This window comes from Diceros bicornis, chromosome 7, assembly GCF_020826845.1.
Source record: "Diceros bicornis minor isolate mBicDic1 chromosome 7, mDicBic1.mat.cur, whole genome shotgun sequence".
Classification (NCBI taxonomy): Eukaryota; Metazoa; Chordata; class Mammalia; order Perissodactyla; family Rhinocerotidae; genus Diceros; species Diceros bicornis.
This window is the reverse complement of record NC_080746.1, coordinates 47,730,130-47,752,100: the sequence shown is the minus strand read 5'-3', so window position 1 is coordinate 47,752,100 and position 21,971 is coordinate 47,730,130. Positions and strand designations below refer to the sequence as shown.

Genomic DNA, 21,971 nt, shown 5'->3' with positions numbered 1-21,971 from the left:
CCAGTTTACTTGTCTGTCTCCTCTACAAAACAGCGATCTACTTGAGGGCAAGGATTTTTTTATTATTCATCTTTGTGTTTCTATACTTAGCAAAGTTCCTGGTAAATGGTTGGTGATCGATAATTGTTAAATGAATAATTGAATGAAACAACAAATGGCCTGGCTATGGTCAAGACAGAAAAAGAAAACAGGTGACTGGGATTCTCCAGCACACAAAGCAGACTTTGTCAGTTCATTTGTCTAGAATAGCCCCCATAGCTTTCTGCACAAGGCCAGGTTTCTCTGACAGGAACATTTGGTTTCCAAATTACATACTGCACAGCATGAATCCTTCCTTTTCTGCAACTGCTTGTTAATTATAGTGTCACCTCCTAATTCCTGAGATATAATAGCCAGTTTTGCTTAGTTAGGATTTTCTGACTTTTAAAAAGCAAGTCCCTCTGCCCTCAACCCTTTTGTAAAAAACTATAAGGAAAACCAGAAGAGTCTGCTCAGAGTTCAAAGGTGCTGTAACATTATTAAAAAATTATTTGAGAGTGAAAAACTACTCCCCTTTGTTCCTTTCTTCATTATTCACACGGAATAGTAAAAACCAGCCTGCTTTGGGGAGCAGCTATGAGAATGCTGGGACCTGTCACTGGAGACAAGGATCATCTTCAAGACCTTGAAGCTGACAGCTCTTAGAAGCCAACTGAGAGATTCAACTGCTGAGTTCATTTGATCACACTGGCAAAAGTGCCTAGGAAATGTTTCTGTACTTTGTGAAAAATTTCGAAGACTTCAAATTCTTTCTCAGCTTCTAATATTTAGCAAGTGTTCTGACAATCCTTTTGTCATTCTCTATTTTTTTTATGGAGAGATACTGGGCCTATCTTATTCATTTGTGTCCCCAGTGCCTAAGAGAACTTGACAAGGTAGGTGCTCACAAAAAAAAAAAAAAAAAAAAAAAGCATGTGGAAGGAAGGAACGGTATGTTGAGAAAAGGAGAAAGGCAAAGGAAGAAGAATGGAGAGAGGGAGAGAAAGCTACAGGGAGAGCTGTTGAGGAGGAGAAAGGGAGAGGTAGAAGAAAAGAGGGAGGGAGAGAAAGAGGAAGCGAAAAAGGGACAAGTTCCTCGTACCTTTTCCTCAAACCTTACAAGAGGCAGAGTCCTAAAATAAAAATAAAGCAGAACACCTCCAAACCACTTACAATTCCTGTGAGTACAAAGCTCCCCCTCTAGACAGTTGTTGCCTCGTAGGGCAACTGGGGTAATGTAGAGAGAATCACATTCAAGGCATATCAGCTTAGCTTCACCTGCCCCTTGGCTTGGCCTACCAGAGAAGGCTGTCAGGCTCAAGTGATGAGCGATATATCCCTCAACTATTTTCCTTACTGACTCATCAAGAAATCCTTAGTGCCACCCCATGACCATAACCCCTACTTATCTCCATGCTGTATGGGTGCACATCTATTCAGCCTTGGCAGATCCAATGATTTCCTAATGGCCCCTAGGATAGGGTGGGGGGAAGCATCAACAGTCTTTTAAAAACTGTTTGGGGGAGTTTCTCTATCCCTTCTGAGCCCAGAGGTTGGGTTTTGGATAGCTCTTGCTGTTATTATGATTGCTTCTTCCTTCAGTCTAATTTTCAATCCAGGTACATTTTGCTTTGGAATTTGCAGTGCTTTTAACTGCATGGCCTTTATTATTTTTAAAACAATTTTTTAAACTCTAATAATTTAAACTTCATTGCTACATGACAAAAGCAATCACTCTATTATAGGAACTTAATAAAGAGAATTTAAAAAATAAACGCATAATCTTATCTTTCAAAGATAGTCATTGATACTATATTAGTTTTTTATATACATTGATATATTTATTTATTGTCTAAGAATACAATAATATTGTACATAGTTTCTAACCTGCTATTTTTTTTTTTTGTTGGTGAGGAAGATTGTCCCTGAGCTAACATCTGTGCCAGTCTTCCTCTATTTTGTATGTGGATGCCGCCACAGCATGGCTTGATGAGCGGTGTGTAGGTCCGTGCCCAGGATCTGAACATGAGAATCCTGGGCCACCAAAGCAGAGCACGTGAACTTAACCACTATGCCACCGGGCTGGCCCTTAACCTGCTATTTTTAACTGAATGGTACACTATGAAAATTTTCTTTCATTAAAAATTCACCTCAGTATAACTCTGATGGCTTAACTCTCCATGTTCCAGCAATTTCTTGTCAGGAGGGAGGGAGTAAAGAAAGCTCTGGAACTCCAGCAGCCAGGTGTTCACTTCAACACCTGCACTCATTGTTCCTTATTTTTCTGATACAGGGTGACAACCAGTCATAAGTGCCACCTTATCATTTGTTTGATTTGTCTGTTTGTTTTGGAAAATACAATGCCAATCCCGTCAACTCAGTCTGGGTGTTTCTCAAATCCCTTCTTCACACAAAAACATGTTTTGTTCCTCCTATGAGTTATCTTCATGGAGTATCAGGGTAGCAAAAGGGGCATTTTAATGGCAAACGAGGCTACCAAAAGTAACAGTAGGCTGCACATTGCAAATAATTCACTAAACTGTGTGTGTTCCTTGTGGGGTAGGGACTCTTTTTCATTCTTATTTCTCTCAGGCCTAGACCACTGATTGGCCCATAAAAGACATTCAGTTCACCAATGAATGATTGTTGAATGAATGAATGAATAAGCAAATGAAGATAAAAAGGCAATCAAGGAGACTGGATGTAGGATAATAAAATTTTCTGACCCTGTTATATTAATTTGGGGAAGAATGAAGTGTGTTCTAGAGAAAACAATGTAGGAGTTAGTCAGAAATCTACTTTAATATGTACAATAGCAATACAGCTTTACTGAGCTTCCTTTCTTGTCTGTCAAAGAGTCACAATAACCAAAGTGTCCTCACAGAGGTGTTACAGCAATTGAATGAGGTGACAGTGTAGTATATCAGAGAAATCTGGAACTTCAAGGTGCCATAGGGCGTCAGGAGACCATAACCAATGTCAGGTTCAAAGTTTATGTTACAATAGGCCATGCTTCAATACCAACTACCTCCCATCCCCAACACAGACACAGAAGAAGACAACAATAACAATAAAAGAAAATAAATAACTTCACGGAAAAGAAAGTTTTAAATGGATGTCAGGGAAATGAGTATCATCTGGTGTATTTGAGTTAGCATGAAACAGTAGAAAGATGATGGACTTGGGAGATAGACATGGGCACAAATTTCGGTTCTGCCACGTCTTAGCTGTATAATTTCAGACAAGTTGCTTTTCTATGACACATTTTTTTCTTTGATAAAATTCTTATAACAAATCATGTTCCTTAGGGTTATTATGATAATTAAATAAAAGAAAGGGTAAATTTCCTAACACACTAGCTATTCAATAAATGTTATTTCCCTTACTTTTCCTCGATGTTTCCACCCAGTCCCTGCCTAAATCAGTGAGAGGAGTGTTATTCATACTCAACAACTTTGCCTAAGGCCTTGCCCACTATCAGACTTGAATGCCAAACTGCCAAAAAGAAGCTTGCTGTGTTGAAATATTTATACCAGACTTCAAACCTAGGAACTCAGAGCTATTCTATCAAAACCTTAGCACTTGTCAACAAGAACAGCAAAGACTCAGGAAATCTTGTCAATGTTGCTTCTTTTCCAAGACAGAACCAGAAAGATTCTCATTGATCATTCCACAGAGGTAGCTCTAATCCTCCAAAATAATATCTTTAAAACTGTAAGTTATTTTATCATGTTTGAAGAAAAAAATTACTGTTAATAAGGGTCTCTACTGAATCTTCTAGTTTTGAGGTAAGCTGACCTAGAAAAAGAAGAATATTCCCTTTTAGAGTAGAGTGAAACTCTGAAAAGAAAGAGATGCCCTGGAACATGTAGACTCAATCCCATTTTACAAATGTTGCTGAGAGGAACATTTATATTAGTAAGTTGACAGCCTGAAGTCATATTTAAGTTTGAAGTGCTCCAACTTCTGCTAAGTGAATCATGTCTAACTGTGGAGACAGATCATCCAAGCAAATTTCAGAGCTTTCTTCTAACCCAGTTAAGTCTTCCTTGAAGGTAAATGTTGAAATTATTTAATCACTGAAGCTTCAGGCTTTATGGCTTTGGCTTTTCCCTTAACCTTTTCGGATGCTACTAGAAATCTGGTCACATTTTAAAGTTCCTTCTAGCTCAGAAAAAGCAATACTCCCAAATTTCCACTTCTCTCAGTTTTACTGCAGGTGAGTTCCTGTCTGGGTAATAAAGGTCTTTCTAGATTCACAAATAAAAGAACAGACTAAATGTATGCTGTCTTCATAAGTCAGTAACAGTGGGATGACTTTGAGCAATTCCACAGCTTTTCACTCTCGGGCAAGCTCCTGAGTCTCAAATAGGACTCCGTTCTTGAGGTGGAAAGAAGGGCTGGCTACACAGAATTCAAATAACATAATGTTAATGATACATGTACATTAACAGTGTAGCCATTTAAAGAAAGTCTGGGGCTATTTAACAATAATCATTCTAGACTCCTTCCAATCAGTTCTCCATAATGCAGCTTGAATAATTTTTCTAAAATGCATAATCGACTGATTTACTCCCCTGTTTGAAATCCTTCAATAGCTCATCTTTGTTTTTAGAATAAGATTCAGAGTCCTTGGCATATTACACAAAGCTGTTTTTTTTTTTTATCTAGCCCCAACCTATCTTTCCCAACAACATGTGCAACTCTTCCTTTTTTCCCTGCATCACTTATTTTAGCCACATTTTACTACTGGCCATTACCATGACTCTTCTGTGCCTTTTTCAATCTGGTTTCCTCTGTCTTGAGAAATTCTTCCTCCTCCTACCCTCCTTACTCCCTGCTACATACGTTTTCTTGACCTAAATATCTCCTACTCATCCATTAAGGGTCAGCTCATCCATTACTCCCTCTAGGAAATATTCTTTGTCCACCGCTTTCTCTCTCCCCAGATATCAACGGGGGCCGTCCCCTGGTCTTTCGCAACATTGTGTAAAAGTTTATCGTAGCATTTTTTTCACCCTGTATTATAATTATCTGTTAAGAAGTAAGTTTCTTAAAGGTAGGTTCTGTGTCTTATTCCTCATTATATGGTTATACAGAGCCTGCTACTTAACAGATGCTCAATACATTTTCATTATTGTTGTTGAATGATGATGGATGGATGGGTAGATGGATGGATGGATGGATGGACGGATAGATGGTTGGTTATGGACCAGGATTGTTTACTAGAAACATATAACTTTTGAGCCATCTTTAGGATGCAGGAGTTGAGTAAATGATACATTGGCCTCTTCTCAATTAGGGGGATCCTGGTGAATTTGGACTAAATGGGATAACAAAGGCAACTCTAAATGGGAAAAAGTAAAAAAAAAATAATAAAAAGCAAGTCACCACAGGGCAGCTTGCTGCCTCACCTCAGTAACTGAAGTATGTAGTGGAGGGGCCAGTGTCATTGGCAGATTTAGTCATAGCCTCTTAAAAAACATAGATATACAGATAGATAGATAGATAGACAGACAGATAAACAAAAACGCTCTGCACAACTGCCCTGTTTGCACTTAAGGCATCTGCAGCTTAAGCATTAAAATGCTTATGAAGTGTGTATCAGGAGACTTGTGTCAGAAACCTGGGTTTGGGACCTAGCTTTGCTTCTAGTCAGTTGTATGTCCCTGGATCAGCCACTTCTCCTTGGTTCTCAGTCTCTTTCTCTCAGATGATCTCTGAGGTCCTTTTTAGTTCAAAAATCTCATCCATTTTGACATTGTTTGCTGACACCTGACACAGAGCACCTGACACAGAGAAGCTACACAAAAATATGTGTCAAATGAATGAATGAATGGCATTCTCTTTCCCTGGCTGTTTTTGGGTTTTGCAGTGTGAGCCACAAACTATGATAGCATACTTGAAGGTTATGTCCCACAAGCATTAAGAGTTTCAGCAGCACCCATTCTGCTCTCAATCTATTTACACGAGCCCCTTAATGAAATAGCATAAAATGGAAAAATACTGAAAAAACTCAAAACTAACAAAGAAATGGAGAGGTGATAGATGAGGATCACAGGAACAATCCAGAGGTTCACAAGAGGGGTACAATAATTCAAGAGGCAACTAGAGAAGAAGATGTGAACTGGGGCCTCTGCACGGAGCAAGCAGTTGAGACTTTGAATAAAATAACGCTTTAGTTTTCTTAAGAAGTTCTTCAGAAAAAATAAAAACAAAAAACTTTTCTCTAGCTCTTCCCAGCCAGCAGAAATTGGAGACACAAGATCAGCATATTCAGCCTCAAAATCCACAATCTGGATGCAGCCCATGTGATGAGGACAATTGGGCAGCCGTTGGCAGGAGGCTCAATGCTACCTTTCTGATGAGGTCTCCACAGCAAGTCCTTTCTCTTCCCCATCCACTCGTTTTGGGGCCCATAGTGATGCCCTTTGCCACCTTTGGCCTTTAACCTGAAAACTCCACATCCATTGTGATTTTAATTTCTTGCTTAGCAAATGCTTAAAGAGGAATGTGAAGAACATACAGGCGTGCGTGGAAAACTGAAGCCTTTAGAACTTTGAGCACCTTGCTCATTATTAATACCTAATACAAATTTGCTAGTTAAATGGATGATTTGAATTATAACTATTTAAGTACAGACTACTTCCTCTTCTTTCCTTCCAACTACATGTCTCTCATTATTTTGTTTAGAACCTTAACTGTGAAGATAAAAACAAAGCATTCCAAGCATTATACTAAGTTTTCACATGCATTATTCCACTTCATTCCTTCAAGAACTCTGTCATCTTCTTCATTTCACAGATGAGAAAACTGAAGCTGGTTAAGTAGGTTAAGGAACTGCCCCCAAGATCACATATTGAGAAAGCGGTAGAGCCAGGATTTGAAGTCAAGTCTATCTGCCTCTAACATCAGTCCTCTTAGCCACAACACTATATCATCAAGTTTCTCTTCGCACATAAGAATGTGTACAATCACAGTTAACAATAAATAGTTTCTCCCTTTACTAAAGAGTAAATGAGAAGCAGTGAAAAGCCAGTGACAAAACAAAGGAGTCTGTACTTCACCATGGTTGGAGAGAACCTAAGAGACACTGCTTGGGCTAAAGGCATGGGAGAAACTATGTTGGCATTCGCTGAATGACTAAGTGGGTTGCATGTGTCAATGCATGTGTGTGAAAATCAAACTTTTAGATACACCTTTTGAGCCTTTAGGGCAAGTAACACAGAAATGATTACAACCACTAGGGTTAGCAAAATTGTACTCCAAATCACATCCTAGATATGCATGCACATATACACACACACACACATACTTATACATGACAACCTCTTTTTTATGCCCAAACTTCTAGACGTCTATTTTCTCTTTGAGACTGATATCAATATTGATTATGCCCACATCATGGAATTCATCATAAACTCTGGAATTTTCTATAAAAAAGTAAGCTACTTCATTTTGCTTGGTAATATCCACCATCTCCCTCAAATCCTAATGCCTGTAATTTATACTCTATGTATACCAGTTTAAGGGTTGAACAATAGTATAACTATGACATTCCAGTTGAGAAAATTAGGGTTTAAATTCTGATTCTGCTACCTACCAGCTGTGCATCCTTTGCCAAGTTATTTAAACCCTAGAAGTCCGGGTTTCCATCTCTGTGAATTGTGGAGAATAATATCTACCTTGCAGAATTGTTGTGATGTTTAGAGATAAAGTTTGTAAGATTCTTACTGTTAGTTCTGGGTAAAAAGCAGACTAAAAAATCACAGTTTTTATTATTCTAGGCAGAGGAAACAACATTTTTCTCTGCTAGAATGTCTTTTCTGTACTTTCACATCTGACACACTTATTATGTAAGTCTAAATTCAAAATGTCACATCATTTATTCATACAATTAACATTTATTAACAAACTATGTCATTTACTATATTGAGGTACTGAGAGAAGAAATTAAAAGCTTAGTTCCTAATTCCAAAGGGTGCCCACTTGAACGGAAAGATTAACAGAAGCATGGTAAGTGCTCAAATGGAGAGAGCTCCTGGGCTTTGAAGGCCAGAGGACAGGCCACAAGGGGAGTCAGAGAAGGCCACCTGGAGAATGTTACAAAGAGCTTTCCTCACAAAGATTACAAAGGAGGCTATGAAGAGTCCCCAACACCCTCAGGCTAAGATCACTCTTTCTTGTGAACCTAATATGTGGTTTGTATCTCTATCATAGCACAGTTCACATTAAACTGCATGACTGTTTAATTACCTGGCTCTGCTGCTAGACAGGGAGCAACTTGAGAGCAGGCCATGACTTGGACTAAGATGAATTTTCAGTATCCCCCATAGGGTCTAACACAGAGAAGCATCTTGATAAACGCCCATAGGAACTGAAGTGAATTCACAGGGACCTCCGAAAGGGCAGGTGATTAAATAGCTTGAGAAACTAAAACCCAACACTGTAGAGGTAAGGCCAGCTGCCTGGGATCTAAGGAAGACAACAGGCAGAGAAAGATGACTTCATCTGTTCTTGTTAAGGGAAGTTTAGATTCAGAACAAAGAAATGCCTAAGGCAAAAGTACCGGACACTGCTTTCCAGACACCTCACCTCCCTTTGCCGCCTGTGATTTTATTCTGGTTTAGATCTGAGGTCCATGGCCCAAGATGATTTTTAGTGTGGAGCTTATGGTTTACAATGCAGCCTCTTCAAAACACGGCACCCCTGACACAAGTAACAGGTACAAATTCAATTCCTGTAGGATTTCCTAGCAAAACTCCAAGTTTTTGTGAGGTTTACAAAAAGTAAAAAATTCAAGACATGCCAATATGAAGCTCTTTTAGCCTCTGGTAATGACATCAGTAGCTTTCTTAACTGCATTACATTCTGTCTGGTTTCACAACCTTATGTTTGCCTTAGACAGCGGGAATGGAAATCTCTTTGCCTGGTTCACCCATTTCATCTTGGATTTAACAGTTTTAACCTCCACTTTCATTTTGATTCAATATTAGATGTGCTTGTTCGATCCATTGTCTTGACATCTTGCCAGATTACAAATAAGCAATTTCAACAAGAGTAGTAAAAATGGACAGAATATAATGAAGAACATCAGTTGTGATCTTTGTTTAACCTCCTACACGGTCCAAGTGTGTCCTGGGTCCCAGTTGAAAGAGGAAAAAGAAATATAAGTAGATAATTTTACTTTCACTAAAATTCAATTGTTAATAGCACCTGTGACAGAGTTGGAAGGAGAAATGGAATCAGCGTTTAGTGTGTATCTGCTATATGCCAGGCACTATCCCACATCAACTTGACAAAATAAGCATCACCCTCATTTTTGTAAGGGAAGAAGTTCAGACTCGAAGTTATGATGAACAATCACTTAAGGTCAAAAGCTGCAAAATGATGGAACTGGCATAGGAACCCCTTTACCTACCTGGCTCCAATGTCCACACTTTATCCATTGTAAAATTTAGCTTAAATTAATTCAGAGAACTACAGTATAAACTAGAAGAGACAGAAGAAATCAAATATTTCAGACTCCATAACTTATCACAACATACGACTTCTTTTATTATCTTGAGAAATAATTAATTTGTTTTCATATTTGTGCATGCACGCATGTGTGTGTGTGTGTGTTCAGCAGCTTAGAGTTTCTGATCAGTATACCATTGACACTTCACTAACGGAATTCCAAGACAAAACCCGATGCCTTCATTGGCTTGATTGGATATTATCACTAGCATATTTATACTGCAATATTGAAGATAACTCAAGGACTTCCCTTACTACCTCAGGTATATCCAACCTGAGGACCACTGATACAATCTGAGACTACCCAGTGTGATCTCAGATTTTATCTGCATTAATATAATCTGCATTAACATAATCAGCTTTAGGTCTTTAGCCCTCTTTTAATTTAATTATTCTATCACACATGTTACAAGTTTCTTCATATTTGTTTGAGCTTCCTCCTTTAATAAACCGGTATGGTAATGACTGCATCCCAGACCCCAGCATTTGGAAAAAGTGGCACATTTTTAACACTTTAATACAATCTAAGAAAGAGTATCATTTTTGGAAACTATTCAACTAGCCATAATTTTTGTTTCATTGATTTTTCTTGGACTGAACACATTTTTTCATGTTTTGAAAATGACAATATGATTGTAGCATGTTCCACATATCTGTTTTTGGCTAAAAAGGGACCTTTTGATCATATTTATTTTGTAAAACCAAGGAATCATTAAAGCTTCTATAAAGAAATTGTAAACAAATAATAGCTGTTGTTAACTTATAACACTGACAGTGTTAATATTTATTATAAAGGTTTGCTTGACCTCAAGGTTTTAAATTGTATGGGAAGCATTTAACCAATTACTTCCAGGGCACTGGTGAAGTCATAGGGCTAATTACTGGCACTAAAACCTGTGCTCCTGGATTTCTAGGCTAATGTCTCTCTGCTACTCAGGGTTTAAAACGGGTCTTTGGTTGCTCAATGCCAGTGCCTCTCCCCAGAGCCAGACCTGCTTTCATCTGAATACATTCAACTCCTTCCTGGACTCAGTAAATCTCTCTCTCCCAGGGAGCTCACCACACATCCTTCCTGGGTTTCCTCTTCTCTCCAGCCTGACAGTGGAGTCTCCTCATCATCCCCCATTCTATTACTCTCCTGAAGATAAGTCTATGAGCTCTTTTAGTTCTAAGAGTTTTACTTGTGATCACTTTCCTCTCTGGGAAAACAGGTGGGGGAACCAAAATAACAAACAGGCTGAAGTGGTAGAGCTAGCTGAGGTCTTAAGAGTCGCAGTCTATGGGCTCTTTTCCTTGAGACCATAATAGTGTAGTGGTTAAGAACACAGACCTTGAATCCAGGATCCCTGGATTTGAACCCCAGAGTCTGCCTGTCAACTGTCCATTCTTCAGCAAATTATTCAGCCTGTCTGTGCCTCAGCTTTGTCATAGGTAAAATGAAGATAACAATAGTACCTTTTTTTAAAGGTTATATTGAGGATGAAATAAGTTAATTCACATAAAGTATTCATAGTAGTGCCCAGGTCATAGTAAGCACTCAATAAATGTTAGCTATTATTAGCTACTATTGGTTCCTCTCTGAGATGCCCGTTTCAGTTGCCCTTCGCTTTGATCTTTGGAGGTGGGATTCTGAATCCATCCTAAACTAGCTCAAAGCCTAACGATGAAACAAGCTGCTCATTTCCAGGAGGGAGTCAGCAAGTCTGGAGTGCTCCGGGGTTGATATACCCCTGCACACTAGCCTAGCCTTGACGCATCCCCTGTGGTGCTTCTTCAGTGAGGCAGCATATTTTAAAAGGCTCTAGAGCCAGACTGCCTGGTTGGAAACTCTGGCTCCATTCTACTTCTTCCTAGCTGGATGACCTTGAGCAAGAGCTAAATCTTGCTATGCATAATAGCAGTACCTAACTGGTAGGGTTCTTATGAGGATTAAATTAGTTCAATATTTATAAAATTCTTAGAACATTACTTGCAGATAATAAATTCTACATAAGAGTTGGTTAAATAAATACCAATTCCAATTAGGAGAAGTAGGAATGTCAATTTTTGTCAAAGAATAAAATTGTATGTGTGGGTGTGTTAAGAAAGATTGATTCCTTTTTAGGGTATTTCTTTTTCTTATATCCTTTTCCCTTTTATTCTAGTGCCATTATTCTTATTTTCACACATGTGTGTGACCAGAGAAGTTTTTGCTTTTGATTCTAAAAATGATGGTTAGATACCACAAAGTAGTTGGCAATACCTTAACCGTATGTGTGCTGTCAGGCCCGAGGGCCTCTTCCATCCTTGTCAAGGGGAGTGCTAACCTTCTCTCCTTTCATACAACACACTTTTCTAGGTTTTTATAGGAACCTGAACTACTAAAATTTACTCCTAAATTACTACTAAACTTCCTTCAATGAATTTCATATTAACAGTAGTCACTCAACCAATTAACGTGGCAAAGTCCTGAAAAATAATTCTTATAGTAAATTAAATCCAACACCTACAACCTTGCATATAAAAAATTTTCCTACTTAAATTGCATAGGAATAAATTTTTATGGAGTATAAAGTCAAAATAAATATGTATCAATATAATAAGAACTTTTAGAAGAGGATAAGAAAAGACGCACTTTGAGTAAATTTCTACAACCATTCATAGATTCAAAAAATTTCATACTGAGTACCTACTATGTACCAAAGAGTGTGTAAAGTGCTGGGTGAACGATGAGGAAACAATAGAGAATACCTGCCTTTCTCTTAAGCAAGAGGGCAAGCAGATCCGGATGAAGAACGAAAGGGTCCCTCAACAATAAAGCAGGGGAGGGGACACGCACCTGCCTGCTGTGCCACCTGCAATCCATAACTGGACATCACTGGTCCTCCACTCCACATAGAGAATTTTACATCCCTGGTTGGGATGAGGGAGAGAGACTCGGTGTTTCTCTTTTTCAAACATAACGTACATTGAACTACTGGTAAATGTGAACAACTTTGAAATAGCCCTGAGAAATGATACAAAGAAAAGTAAAGACAAGGTCTTTTCTTTTTCTATCAAGAAAGCCCAGAGAGCACTTGCAGATTGATTTAGCTATTTAAAAAGAACCAAAGAAATGATCTGCATGAAGAAGAGTACTTAAAATAATGCTACAGAATTTTTTTTTCTCCAGGAAGACAGGCTAAGTTGGTGGTTAAAGAGAGTGAAATATCCTGCATTCTAAACTTAATTCCACTCTATTCAAGCTCTGGCCACAGTTAAATTGATTTGTTTTCCATCCTCACATATACACCTGTTACATTTTCAGGTAGATTCTCTGTGCATCTCTGGGTACACAGTCAGCACTTCTGAGGCTGTGCTGCTTACTTGAGGGCCAGGATGGGAGATGGTTAGACTGCAAAAGCAGTTTTTCCAGGCAGGCCTGCTCAGGAATTGGGACTTTTTAGTAAATTCACTGAAGCTGTAACTTTCTAAAGGAAACCTCTGCAGATCAAAAACAACCAATGCAGCTTCTGTAACTTCTTCCCTCAGAAACAGAGAGTAGTTATAATCATTATATAAGCAGCTTAAGCATAAGATGTAGAGATGATGACCTGGCTCTATACTTCCCAGGTGTGTTACCTTAATTTCCTCACCTGCAATGCTAAGAGACTGAATAGATTTCACTTGCAGGAAAAATCATAATGCAGGTTAGTGAAATCATATTGTACACTAAAAAATGTTTTATATAATTACTATTCTCTCAAATCTGGAAGGATGTTTGTCTGAATCTGGGAGAATCTTATCTGTTATAAGGCAGGAGTCTCACACACACCTTGAGAACCAATTGATAGCACTGGTCACTTTGTTGTTTTTTTTTTTTTTTTTATTGTTTTTTAGGTCAAGACTTCTCTGTAGAAGAACTGGCTTACAGGGCTCTCAACTTTCCCTTCACCACTTGGTACAACAGCAAAAAATATCTTTAGGGCCAATGGGCAAGGCTGCTTATAAGGGAATACAAGAATAATAATGATAAGGGCAACCAGGTGTTAAAGTCCTACAATGTGTGGAGGCATTATGCCAGGTAGTTTATACATGTTACCTCTAATTCTTATAACCACCCACAGTAATTTTGCTAATCATCCACATTTTATAAGTGAGCAAATAAGCTCAAAGGGTCAATATCTTGCCCAGAGATACCCAACTAGTAAGTGGTAGATTGGGAACTTGAACACAAATCTGCCTATTTCTAAAAGTTGAGTGTCAGCTTCCTCATTAACTGGCCTACTACAAGTATAGATGCAGTTATATTAAGACTCAGAAAATAATTTCTGAGTTTTCCTGGGAGCCAGGGGGTGGTTTATAGAAGGCCCATCTGCACACTCTAAGTCTATCCCACCGCTTTACCAAGAATGGCACTCAACCTGATTCAGAAGAAGAACTTTATATCCATGTGAGCATCTCTCTGTGAAAGAGGTAAGAGGTTCCTTCACCTCCTCCAGCAGTAAAAGATTACCTTTATTTCCCTGTCCAGCAAAGTCTTCTTTCAGAGGAGTGTCTTGAAAATGTGGGTTGAAAAAGTACCAAAAACATATCTAAGATGTTTTATTGGAATGAAGTAATATTTTAAATAGACCAAGAAAAGAAAATAGAGAGAGTAGAAAAAAATCATTTTTCTAGGTACAAAACAACCAGGGTAATGTGGATACCTGAGAAAGGTGTAAGTAAAGCAGATTTGGATCACTACACCAAGGGCCTCCCTCATACTTTGCCACTGTTTTAAAACATATAACTTCTCTTGAGATATTTGCAAACCATACATCTGATAAGGGCTTAATCTCCAAAATATATAAAGAACTCATGCATCTCAACAACAAACAAACTAACAAGCCAGCTAATAAATGGGCTAAAGACCTGAACAGACATTTCTCCAAAGAAGATATACAGATGGCCAACAGGCACATGAAAAGATGTTCAACATCATTAACTATCAGGGAAATGCAAATCAAAACTACAATGAGATATCACCTCACGCCCGTCAGAATGGCTATAATTAATAAGACAGGAAACAACAAGTGTTGGAGAGGATGTGGAGAGAAGGGAACTCTCATACACTGCTGGCGGGAGTGCAAACTGGTGCAGGCACTATGGAAAACAGTATGGAGATTCCTCAAAAAATTAAGGATAAAACTACCATATGATCCAGCTATTCCACTGCTGGGTATCTATCCAAAGAATGTGAAAACACCAATTCGTAAAGATACATGCACCCCTGTGTTCATTGCAGCGTTAACAATAGCCAAGACTTGGAAGCAACCTAAGTGCCCATCAAGGGAAGAATGGATAAAGAAGATGTGGTATATATACACAATGGAATACTACTCAGCCATAAGAAACGATGAAATCCAGCCATTTGTGACAACATGGATGGACTTTGAGGGTATTATGCGAAGTGAAATAAGTCAGAGGGAGAAGGTCAAATACCATATGATCTCACTCATTAAGTAGTAGATAATAACAACAACAAACAAACACATAGAGACAGAGATTGGATTGGTGGTTACCAGAGGGGAAGAGGGGAGGGAGGAAGGCCAAGGGGATAATTAGGCACATGTGTGTGGTGATGGACTGTAATTAGTATTTGGGTGGTGAACATGAGAACATGAGGTAATCCATGCAGAAATAGAAGTATAATGATGCACACCTGAAATTTATACAGTGTTATAAACCAATGTTACCACAATAAACAAAAATAAATAAATAAATAAATAAATAAAACATATAACCTCTCTTGAATTTGGAAACTGCCATGCCAAGGAAACACATAGCTTTCATTTACAGGAAAATCATGCCTCAGCAAATTCTTGATTATCTACACCCCTACAGAGTTGCATTAAGAGAGTTAATATCCTAGCATGGAAAGTTTACCCAGCAGCTTCAAAACCTTGAGCTTACCATTCAGGAATTTCTACTTTCAAAACTGGATAAAGAGGAAGTGGGTCAGGAACAAGAAAGAGGGAACAGGCTTTAGGGGCAAACAGGCTTAGTTCACATCCTTGATCCCTAGTACTAGCTATGTGTTTTGGGGCAAATTTTTGAACTTCTCTGAACCTCAAAGTACCATCAATAAAATGGGGGTTATAATATCAACCTCTTAGTGTTTTTCTAAGGGTTAAATGAAATAATACATGTTAAATAACTATCAAAACCTGGTACATAATAGGACCTAAATGAAGATTCGTTATTTTTGCCCAAAGCCTTAGGAGCAGATTGTACCTCCCTTCTTCCTAGAGTTTGAGAAGGGTTCCCTTCTTACACAAAGATAAGTCAGAAAGAGAATATCCACAGTATCTTTAGTAACGTCTTTGCATAAAATGGTGAACGTTGGGTGAATGTTTCCCATACTTTATTTTACTAATTGCATGTGCTCCAGTGGAGCATGTCGCCAGTGGGGGCATCTCCACCACTGGGATGGACATAGGAAATCTGGCTCCCAGCATTCAGTCTGACTCAGTGAAAAATACGTGATATGACAATTTGCCATATTTCTTCCACAAAGACAATGGTGTGAGACAGCTTCCTGAAAATTTCAAGAGTGCCAGCTTTGAAATCTCTAAAGCTTTGTTGTTGTTTTTGGTTTTTTATCTTCTTGTTTTCTGTGGAGAACAAAGGTGTAGTCCATAAAAATCCCCAGGAGGTGGGGCAAGGGGATGCTATTCTCAAAGCATCACAGGCTTGCGGTGGTTAGCAAGAACCTCTGTGGCTGCAGGTAATCCATGCACATAGTAAATGGAAAAACACAACCCCTTCCCCCTAAAAACCAGGTTCTTTAAATGCAAATAACTCAGTATAGATCACTGGACACTAAAAGGGTTCGACCATCTCTGTGGCTGTAAATGGAAAAGGGGATTTGTCAAAAGCATTTGAACCAAGCACAAATAAAGGATGCCAGTTGTTTATAGAAGTTGGCAATTAAGACAGTGTCTGTGGGTAAGCAAAGGAAGCAGCTTCTTTGGATCTTAATTCTTTGGAGTTTACTTGATATCTTTGTCAGGACCAGGCAGGGGGCCAGAACAACTTCTGCAGACTTCTCATTACCCAGGAGACAGACACAGCATAAACCACTTGGATGCTTCAGTCTGACAGAAACAACCAGAATCCAGTGCTTTATAATATATAAACCCCTATTCTAGAAACCAGTGGCCTGGAAGGTCAATTTTAGTTTAAAAACAACAAAACAAAAACCTCAGAGCATAGGATTTTACATTCAAATAAAAGAAAACTAAAAATAAATCTATTAGTCAATCCCTGCTGAGTACTATATACAGAGGATTACATTTAATTAAAATCATCAGACTCTTACTAAATGTATATGTAATAAGCTCTATGCTAGGCCCTGAGATGTAAAATATTATCTAGCAGATGTCTAATGAGAAGGCATCCTTTCTTCACACATTAGCAGCATAAGTTATAACCGAGGCACAGTCTCTGTCATTGAGGGGCTCATGGTGTATGTCTTTGTGTGTGACCTATGTGTGTAGGTATTGAGAAAGAGAATGAGACAGATCAATATTAAACAAACAATACAAATTTATAAATTCTAGAGACACTTGTAGCCCTAGTGGTCTACTGGTTAAGATTTGACGCTCTCACAGCCATGGCCTGGGTTTCATTTCCAGTCAGGGAACTACACCACCCATCTGTCGGTTGTCATGCTGCGGTGGCTGCATGTTGCTGTCATGCTGAAAGTTATGTCACCAATGTTTCAGATACCAGCAGGGTTACCCATGGTGGACAGTTTTCAGCAGAGCTTCCAGACTAAGACAGACTAGGAAGACAGACCTAGTCACCCACTTCTAAAAACATCGTCCATGAAAACCGCACGAATAGCAGCAGAGCATTGTCTGATATAGCACCAGAAGGTGAGAAGACAGCTCAAAAAGACCAGGCAGTGTTCCATTCTGCTGTGCACAGGGTCACTAGGAGTTAGAATTGACTCCGTAACAACAACAACAACAGAGACATTTATATCATATATTATTAATATATAATTTATATCTACTATATATAACATATATAATAAATGTTGTATGTATTAATGGCATAAAAAGAGCTATAAAAGCACAAAGAAAGGAGCAATTAGTTCTGCCTGAATGAATTCAAAAAGTCTTCAAATAGGAAACACATTTTAACTATACCTGGAAAGGTAAATACAGTTCTGCCAGTTGAAGAATAGCAGAAGAGAATGTTTGCGTCAGAACAATTCTTCACACACATGTACATAAATAAATGATGACAATGTTGCCTCCTCTAGATCTACATCTACAATCACCACCAAATTAATATTTCTTATGAAATAGGTGGTACTACATATTTGGTTGTAATTTACTCAAGAAAATCCATAAAACAAAGATTAGCATTAACCAAATCCTAAGCATGTCAAACTACAATTATTCTTATCCAGGCATTTGCAATAGATCGGTGGGGTAGAAATGTTTTGAAAATTAAGTTTAATAGTAAAAATTTTGTCCTGTGTAAAGAGAAAATTTCCAAGACTAATGCCATTAATCTATTCATCCATTGTTGTACTCTTTCATTTAAAAACAACTCTATTAAACACCTACAGGATGTCAAGCAGCCATTCAATCATAATCTCCTTGAGAACCTATTATGTGGCTCCTTAAATCGCCTTAGATGACTTGCAGGAGAGAGCTGAAATCTACTCTGTGACACAAACAAATAAACAACATAATTTAGCATGATAACCTCTGTTGTAGAGGTGTGAACAGTATTTGGGGCACAAAAGGAACCAACCACTAGACTTGCTAGCATTTTATTACCCAAATTGGGTGTGAATATACAGTGAAATGTTCCCACATGCAGTAAAGAGTACATGTACCTTTGCACCTTTCTAGTTGTATGGATATTAATTTATATTAATAATCTATACCATTTATTGGGCCTCTACTATGTGATGGTTATGGTGCTTAGTGCTCGACATGCATTACTTCATCCTCACAACAATTCCATAGAGTAGAAGTTATTAGTGTCTCACAGATGAAGAAAATGATGCCCAGAAAGTTTAGGTAATATACCCAAGGTAACAGAGCTGGGAAGAATACAAACTAGATTGTGAACAAGATCTTACTGTTGCCCAAACCTGTGCTCTTCTACTTTGGTTATCCTACTTGGCCCTTTCAATTATAACCACCTTGAGAACATAGAACGATATGCATGTTAGGACTAAAAGAGACCTTAGAGATGGATTAGTCACACTCTTTACTAATAGAACAGCTGGGTCTGTTACCTTGGTTACCAGGGTCTTATTTTGCTATCAGTATAAAGGGCACACGTATTCAAGAGTGTTTGTGCCATAGGTGAATGGATTCAGAATAAATGCCAGTTCTTCAGTCTAAAACAGAGGCCCAAGGAAATGAAATGCATATGAGGAATTGAAATCCCAGGCCAAGACTAGCTTCCTGACTTCCATTTTATTTTGTTTCATTTCTCTCTCTATTATACCACACAGCCTCACTTCTGGGTAATTATGATTTCCTATGAATAAATTATTATATTTTCTGAAGTAACCAAAGTTAATAAAACATAAATGTTTACAAAAAGACACTTAGGGTTTTCTTTGATATCTCCTCCAATGATTCAGGCTTGGAACTTCAAAATTCTCAACTTATATAAGCTTTGCATCTGGACCGTTTTTCTTTGCAGGTTTTGTTCTTTGTTTTCTTCCCTGAATCTTGAGTAATGCCATGTATTCCAGAGTTCCACAAATGTTTGAGCTCTTGAGTATGACTGTTAAGGATTCTCTGATGAAAGAAATATTCTGCATTCTCCTAATTCCCTAGTAACTGTTTCTTTATAGAGTGTCACAATGTACAAATATCCTACTTTCAAAAATGGTTATAATAAAGCATCAAAATGAATTGTGATACTCAACAGAAAATATTCATTTTTGATAATGGTACCAACACAACATCCTATAGAATAAAGTCCTAAGAGGTAGACATTAGAAGTGAAGGAGAAAGGCAATATAATGAATAGGGTGGTGAGAACTTCATGTATTAAATAAAGAAACCCAAGTGTGTGAATTCAGTGTGTTGATGAATTAGGTGCTAATGCATAAAGTCGTTCACAGTGGCTATGATTTGTTGAGCTAGTCAGTGCTTTGTATTATGTTTTTAAACAGGGAAATCAAGGTGCTGCTTTTTTAAGAGGGAAGTTATACAAAATATTCTCCTCTTTGATTGATTTTGCTGCCTACTGCAGCTAGCCTGCAGCAAAATAGTGAGGAGGGGCAGACCTTGTCTTTGGCCCTTTTGGTGTTGGGGTTCCTCCGAGACACCCTGCAGCATGGCCTCGAAGGCATGCTCTATGCATGAAACCCTGCTTCTGAGGCTTCAAGAGAAAATCACAGAGCCATACAGATTTGGTGCTTCCATAAACCTCTGATCTCCAACTCAGACCTGCTCTGAAAGCTGCTCAGAAATCCTAGTCTCCTTTCCCATTTTCTTTCAGAGACTGTCCTGACCACCACCATACTCTTTGAGTTCCTAACATCTCCTCTCTCCTGTAGGGAGAAAATAAGAGCAGGAATTCTCTTAGCTTCCAGTTGATTTTCCCTATGCGGCGGCTCTAGACGTGTGTATTCCCGCAGCTTCTATTCCAAAAGTAATGTACCCCTGAGCTGAGAATCCCATCCATCCTTTCTCACCTTCTCAGTAACCTCATTTCTTTAAATACATATTTCTTTTATTTTAACTTTTCCCTCTCTGCTCCAAAAGTCTGCTTACACCTGCTCAATCCCTTCCACACCTCTCACTCCTTCCTTCTCCCACTGGAGTTAGGCTCTGTCTCATTACTCCACTGAAGCCACCTGGTGGAGACGGCCAATGACTTCTAATTACCAAACGCAAAAGAACCTTCTCTCTCCTTTGTTGTAGGTATCGGGGATGTGGGAATTCCTGCATTAGACTGGACATTTTAATTACTGAATTGAGACTATTATTGAGAAACTGGACATTTTAATTACTGAATTGAGAACATTATTAGAGTTAAAATGTTCAGCAAAACATGGGCCAAATGGAGTGTTCATCCAAAGCAAAGAATTATAGGAGAGGCATAGAGAAATTCAGAAACTGCCCACTATTCTATAACTAGTAAGTAGCAGATCTGGAGTTTGAAGTCAAGAAGCTAGGCTCCTGCTTGCTTAATCTCTCACTAAACTGCTATTCATAGTCTCCTATATTTTAATTTTATTTTTCTAATAATGTGCTTCAGAGGCTTTCCCCATAAGTACATACTGATCTCATTGTTTAATAGCTTCATTATATTCTATTGTGTAGATATACCCTAATGTATTTAATCAGTCACATATTAATAGGCATTTAAGTTGTTTTCAGTTTTTGCTACTACAAAAAAATGGTGCAACAAAGTTTCTTATAGATATGTTTTGTGCACTTGTGGAAGTATATTTGCATCATAAATTCCTAGAAATGGAATTACTTAATCAAAAGGTCCATGCTTTATGAAAAGTGATAGATACTATCAAAATGCCCTCTAAAAAGGTTGTACCAATTTGCTTGAAAGTCAACATGATCTTACTTGAACTTTCTGAGCTACTTGACTTTGTTGACTTCTTTCTCCTTCTGAATGCCTTCATTTTCATGGTACCATTTCCTTCCAGTTAAGCCTCTGCCTCTCTGGCTGCTGTTTCTCAGTCTTCTCGAAGGCATCCTCTTCCTCTATCCTCTTCTTAAATGCTGGGTATTCTCAGGACTCGGTCCTCTTCTCTTGGTCTATAGCTTCTCCCCAAGTAATTATATCCATACCTATTGTTTCAACTATGACTTTCATGTGCTGATGTTGTCTAATAAATCTAGTCTAGACCTATCTTCTTGGCTGTAGATCTTCATATCCCATAGCTTTCTAAAATATCTTCCCTTGAACATTTCACAGACAATTTGATTTCAAATATCAAAAGCTGATTTCATCACCTTCCTCTTCAAACTTGTTCTCCTGTTTTGCCTGTGACAGTGAAAAGCCACAGTGATCAAACTAATTTCCTAAGACAGAACCATACACATTATTCTAGATTCCCTCCCTGAGCTCACATATCCAGTCAATAATCAATCATTGTTGAATCTATTTATTCAATAACTCTCATATATCTCCCATTCTTCTGTCATTATCTATTATTGGACTATTATAAACATCAAGAAACAGAAAGAAACAAATACACAGACACATAAATGTTTTATTTGGGTTTGGATTAAACCTATGATTCACTTTGGAAAGAGGTGACAGGTTTACAATATTTATTCTTCCAGGAACACAGGAAATTTCCTCATATATTGGAAGCTTTGGGGCTTTTTACTAACGTTTTATCACTTCCTTCATAATTATCTGGCCATCATTCTTCTAGGCTAACCTACCTTTTTCCTGTCTTCTCTCTAAAACTTTCC

General features: G+C 38.2%; 1 protein-coding gene and 1 non-coding gene across 3 annotated transcripts in view; both read right to left on the bottom strand.

The window, feature by feature from the left end:
• DLG2 (discs large MAGUK scaffold protein 2) overlaps positions 1-21,971 on the bottom strand; it is a 1,867,373-nt gene that overhangs the window by 1,021,056 nt on the left and 824,346 nt on the right. The window lies entirely within an intron of this gene.
• Positions 11,740-11,865, bottom strand: LOC131409203 (U6atac minor spliceosomal RNA). The gene has a single exon (XR_009220882.1). It is a non-coding gene; the product is annotated as a U6atac minor spliceosomal RNA (small nuclear RNA).